Source organism: Salvelinus alpinus, chromosome 22 (genome assembly GCF_045679555.1).
Source record: "Salvelinus alpinus chromosome 22, SLU_Salpinus.1, whole genome shotgun sequence".
Taxonomy (NCBI): domain Eukaryota; kingdom Metazoa; phylum Chordata; class Actinopteri; order Salmoniformes; family Salmonidae; genus Salvelinus; species Salvelinus alpinus.
This window is the reverse complement of record NC_092107.1, coordinates 47,821,979-47,828,074: the sequence shown is the minus strand read 5'-3', so window position 1 is coordinate 47,828,074 and position 6,096 is coordinate 47,821,979. Positions and strand designations below refer to the sequence as shown.

Below are 6,096 nucleotides of genomic sequence, written 5' to 3'. Positions count from 1 at the left end.
AATAGGACAAGCAAACAGGGAGAACGGTCAATATATTTACACTGCAGGCTGACTCGAGAGAGGGGGAGAGAGGAGAGGGAGGGAGGGTGGGAGCGAGAGAGGGAGGGGGTAGGGAGATATGTTGTATACAGGATGAGAAAACAAGATTATTCCTAAATTAGCTAAACCACAACCCTACCTCTGGATTCATGTCCACATCCTGGTTCAACCCTACCCCTAGCTACATGGAAGCCTCGGTGAGAGACAGAGGGGTTGACCCTATAGAGAGCAGAGTGGAGGAAGCCTCAGTGAGAAAACAGCAATGGACAAGGCATATTGACATTAGGGAGAGGCATGCGTAGCCGAGTGATCATTGGTTCCAGTGAGTAGCTGGGCGGACTGGAGACATGGCGATTCAGACAGCTAGCGGGCCGGGGCAAGCAGGCTAGCAGAAGGGCCTTAGAGGGACGTCGCGACGGAAGAAGTCTGTTGTAGCCCCCTCGTGCGGTTACGTCGGCAGACCAGTCGTAATGAATCAGCAGGGGTCGTGTAGTAAAAGGGTCCAGGCCAATTGGCAAAATAGGTATTGTAGCCCAGGGAAATTGGCTGATGGACCTCTTCAGCTAACAGTCCGGTGTGCTCTAGACAGCTAGCGGGCCGCGGTTAGCAGGCTAGCAGATGGGCATTCAGGGGACGTTGCGACGGAGGAGCCTTTTGAAAAAAAAAACTCGGGCAGATTACGTCGGTAGTCCAGTCATGATGGATCGGCGGGGCTGCGTATCGGCAATAAAAGGGGTCCAGGTAAATTGGCAAAATAGGTATTGTAGCCCAAGGAGTGGCTGATGGACCTCTTCAGCTAGCCGGGAGATGGGCCTAGCATAGACTAGCTCCAGGCTGATTGGTGCTTGCTTCGGGACAGAGACGTTAGCCAGGAGAAGCCAATCGGATAGCAGCTAGCTAGCTGCGATGATCCAGGTGAAGAGATGCAGAGCTTGCGGTAGGAATCCGGAGATATGGAGAAAAAGAAGTCCGATAAGCTCTGTGTTGAATCACGCTGTGCAGACTGGCAGGAGTTGTCCGGGCTAAAGGTTAGCTGATGACCGCTAGCAGTGGCTAGCTGACTACTAGCTAAAACATATTAAGTATACTGAACAAAAATATCAGCGTAACATGTAACAATTTCAATGTTTTTACTGAGTTACAGTTCATATAAGGAAATAAGTCCATTTAAATAAATTGATTAGGCCCTAGTCTATTGATTTCACATGTAGCCATGGGTGGGCCTGGGAGGGCATAGGATCACCAACACAGCAGACAGGCCCACGCACTGGGGAGCCAGGCCCAGCCAATCAGAATGAGCTTTTCCCCATAAAAGAGCTTTATTACAGACAGAAATACTCCTCAGCTTTTTGTGTGTATGGAACATTTTTGGGATTTTTTATTTCAGATCATGAAACATGGGACCAACACTTATATTTTAGTTCAATGTATATTTGTTCTTTGTCACTTATTCTTAGTATTTAATACTTAGTATTTCATATTTTTTTGTGGTCCACTTAAAGGATTGCTGCAGATCGTGAGTTATTTATTTTCCTATTCCTATTGCCAATATTTCTGTTTTTTTCCGCATGCATTTTATATCCTGAGATTTGCGACCAACACTTTACATGTTGCATTGTTATTTTTGTTCTGTGTAGTTGAAAAGTTGTTAATTAGCTGAAATGCTAAAGTTATCCGTGATGAGATTCGAACTCGTGACCAACCCACCCCACATTTGTTTTTTTGACTGTCTTATGTAGCAATACCAAATGTATCATATCATACTTATTTGAGTGTCCTGAATTTACAATTACTATGTTACGTCTTGTCTATGAGACCGGGCTGTCTCTCCAGGTTCTGTGGAGCCGTCTATGAGACCGGGCTGTCTCTCCAGGTTCCGTGGAGCCGTCTATGAGACCGGGCTGTCTCTCCAGGTTCTGTGGAGCCGTCTATGAGACCGGGCTGTCTCTCCAGGTTCTGTGGAGCCGTCTATGAGACCGGGCTGTCTCTCCAGGTTCCGTGGAGCCGTCTATGAGACCGGGCTGTCTCTCCAGGTTCTGTGGAGCTGTCTATGAGACCGGGCTGTCTCTCCAGGTTCTGTGGAGCCGTCTATGAGACCGGGCTGTCTCTCCAGGTTCTGTGGAGCCGTCTATGAGACCGGGCTGTCTCTCCAGGTTCTGTGGAGCCGTCTATGAGACCGGGCTGTCTCTCCAGGTTCTGTGGAGTCGTATATGAGACCGGGCTGTCTCTCCAGGTTCCGTGGAGCCGTCTATGAGACCGGGCTGTCTCTCCAGGTTCCGTGGAGCCGTCTATGAGACCAGGCTGTCTCTCCAGGTTCCGTGGAGCCGTCTATGAGACCGGGCTGTCTCTCCAGGTTCTGTGGAGCCGTCTATGAGACCGGGCTGTCTCTCCAGGTTCTGTGGAGCCGTCTATGAGACCGGGCTGTCTCTCCAGGTTCTGTGGATCTATCAGAGAGAACAGCCTCAATCGGGATCGCACCCATTCATGTTAGATTTGGACTATGTAATGTTTATCTTTGAAAGTGATAGCTCGTCAGTGTGTCAAAGTGTCGGGGGAGTGGAAGTAATCGTTATCTCTGCAGCCTCAGTTGATCTGTGGTCAAAGTACGTCCATACAGGGTACTAGTGCTCTCCAGACAGTTGTTCTTGTTCGTGGAGTCACGCTATAAACACTTTTTTTTGGGGTGGAAAAACTACAGAAAATGTTGCAGGGATGAAGCAGGAAAAGAGTCAACACAAGGAGTTCCTGGAGAATATCAGTGTTCTGAAATGGATATGTAGCTTTGTCCTGTTAGGTCCGGCTTGTATTGGATTGATGATGTACCTTCTGTTGACCTCTCTGTGGCCGCTGCCTGTTCTCTACTTCGTGTGGCAGTTGACGGACTGGCACACACCTGAAAGAGGGGGTAGGAGAAGTGCATTTGTGAGAAACTGGAAAGTGTGGAAGCACGTTAGGGACTACTTTCCAATGAAGTTAGTGAAAACGGCGGAGTTGAACCCGAACAAGAACTACATCTTAGGGTGTCATCCTCATGGGGTGTTCAGTATCGGAGCCTTTGCCTCTTTTAGCACCGAGGCCTGTGGCTTTATGGACCTCTTTCCCGGGGTGCGCTCCTGCCTCTGCATCCTGGGTGGCCTCTTCAAGATCCCCCTCTACAGGGAATATGCCATGGCCACAGGTTGTTGTCCAGTCAGCAAGCCCAGTCTTGCGCACCTTCTGTCTAAAAGTGGACAAGGCAATGCGGTGGTGATTGTGATAGGGGGCGCTGCTGAGTCACTGTTGAGCCTGCCTGGGGTCAACACTGTGGTTATGAAACAGAGGAAAGGCTTCGTCCGCGTGGCCCTGGAGTTTGGGGCTGACCTGGTGCCCGTCTACTCGTATGGGGAGAACAATATGTTCCACCAGGTGATCTTCCCAGAGGGGAGTGTGGGCTGGAGGTTACAGCAACTCTTTAAGAAGATCATGAGCTTTTCCCCGTGTCTGTTTGTAGGTGAACGCTGGTTCTGGATGCCTTACCACTGCCCGGTCACCACTGTAGTGGGTAGTCCTATCCCAGTGCCCAAGAGGCCTTCTCCCACTCAAAAGGAGGTGGACCACTATCATGGCCTATACATGGAATCCCTGGCCAAGCTCTTCAATGAACACAAGACCAGCTGTGGACTCTCAGACAGCCACGAGCTACGGATCGTATAGACCAATCATTTAGACAGCTCCCCACGAGGACATAGTGAATGATATTGTAGTCTATTGATCTCCACAGTGAGACGATTTCAATCCACACATTCCAACTAGAGCATCTGATCCAGAGAGGTCACAATCATTGATCCCTGGATTACCCAAGATGCCTGGCGAATAGCTTCTGACTGTATTTACTGTAAGAATCAACACAAATCTCACGTAATTTGGGCAGGTGCTTGTTTACGTAATCTGTCCTTGTGATATAATTTTTGAATCACTTTTTTTTAAAGACTACAATTGGAACAGCGCACGTGATTTATACTCTCCATTTCATAAAAAAAACAACAACAGTGATTGATTGTGTGACTAAGGATTTATAAAGAAATATACTGGGCGGACATGTTGAGTACAATCAGACTTTGTAGTTACCAGCAGCAATCTGAGTGAAGGTTATCAGGGAGTTTATCAGGGATCTTATTAACAGTCTTTCATGTATAATAACTCAAACCTTTTTGAATAAGTTGTGCACTAGAGTAATATATTGAAAAGTATGACTTTCTATTTCAATAAATTTGACTTGTGGTGAGGGTCAGTTTTGACCAGTTTAATTTATTTATTTTAAGAAAGAGAACACACTCTGCCTCACCAACTACCATGACAATACAACTGAACCACACACACACACACACACACACACACACACACACACACACACACACACACACACACACACACACACACACACACACACACACACACACACACACACACACACACACACACACACACACACACACACACACACACACTATTGACATCCTTGTCACCTGATACATCGTTAATATCGAATATCCCTTTGCATTTTTAAATAATTTTTTGATCTCACCATTGTTCACTTACATTTAGCAGCTCTAATTACCTTTGGGTGGCCTAGATTTCCTCCATCTCAGTGTGTGTGTGTGTGTGTGGGTGTCTGTGTCTTAGATACCTTAGCCAAACAGTTTAAACCAGTTCCATGCATAGTAACATAATTACTCCAACCATTTGCACAACACAGTAACACAACGCTGTAAATTCATCAAACACCCCACCGCCTCAGGAAAGGACAATTTCTTGTTTTTAGATCCATAATTTATTAGTGTCATTGAGATATCTCACAGTAATTCTCTATGTCCTTTACCCTATGACCGGAGCATATACTTTACACTGGTCTTCTCTGAAGGAGTATATTCCTTCACATCGGGAACGCAGTTGATATGGGGGATGTGTGTGTGTGTGTCTGGGTGGGTGGTTGGTGTGCCAAGAAGATAAGTGAGGTGTGTGCGTGTGAGAGCCAGGAGTTGAGTCAAACATAATTAGGACTGGGCTGTGATGACAGAGACAGTCTAACCAGTTGAGCTCTGACCTGCCGGCTGGTTGCACTGAGAGGGAAATGATTCTCGGGCAGAAACAGACTGCTGTCTGGGCTTGGGCGGTATCCAGATTGTCAAACCTTTATACCGACCTTGTGCCATACCGTGATATTCAGTAATACCGGCACTGAGCACAAGGGGCGCTGTTTCCAAACCTCACTGTTAGCAATGCTAACAAGTACATGTAAAATCCCATAGAGAATGCTAACTAAATGCTAACGAGCGCATTGCAAACATTTTGTACAGTTTCTGACCTAAACCACACAAGTAACTAAAAAATGCTAGCTAGATAGCTAACAAGCTACTAAATTAGCAAACCAAATGCAGAACTGCTGAGCATTTAGCACATTTTAGACAGTTAACGTAATAGTTCTAAGATATCTATCTGGTAAATATCTAATAAATAAAAATACTGTAAATCAAATAAATAATAATAATACATAAATAAATAAAATAATACTGCACAGTTTCCTAAGGACTAGAAGCGAAGCTGCATTCACTGTTGTGCAACACGCGCAAGGGATCTAGTTACAGAATACAAGATGACGTAGAGATGGCGACTCACAAGGCGCCGGTCACTCATCGTTGTGTGCTTGTAAACAAACACCATATGACACGTGACTGGGGACTACCATAAACTTCATAATAATGTGACAGGTGAAATGAAGAAAGCAATTTTCTTTTATCTCCTAGCGTATTGCACAAGTTGACTGCAGGCACCTACTTAAAAAGTAGCTACAAATATTAAAATGAATAAAAATACTTAAAATAAATTGTTTCAACGGTATTGACTGTATTAAAAAGATGTTAAATATTTTTCCAAATACCCCGGTATACGGTGTATACGGTATACGGCCAAGCCTACTGCTGTCATCACATACTGTAGAACTTCAACCCTCTGTCATAGAGCCTACCTTATGCTGTCGAAAGCCTGACGTTATAGAGCCTATTTTAAGCTGTCGTAAGC

At 45.7% G+C, this 6,096-nt stretch overlaps 1 pseudogene; it reads left to right on the top strand.

Annotated features, from left to right (window-relative positions):
• Positions 1–262: 262 nt before the first annotated feature.
• Positions 263–4,309, top strand: LOC139549571 (diacylglycerol O-acyltransferase 2 pseudogene; annotated as a pseudogene).
• Positions 4,310–6,096: the final 1,787 nt, after the last annotated feature.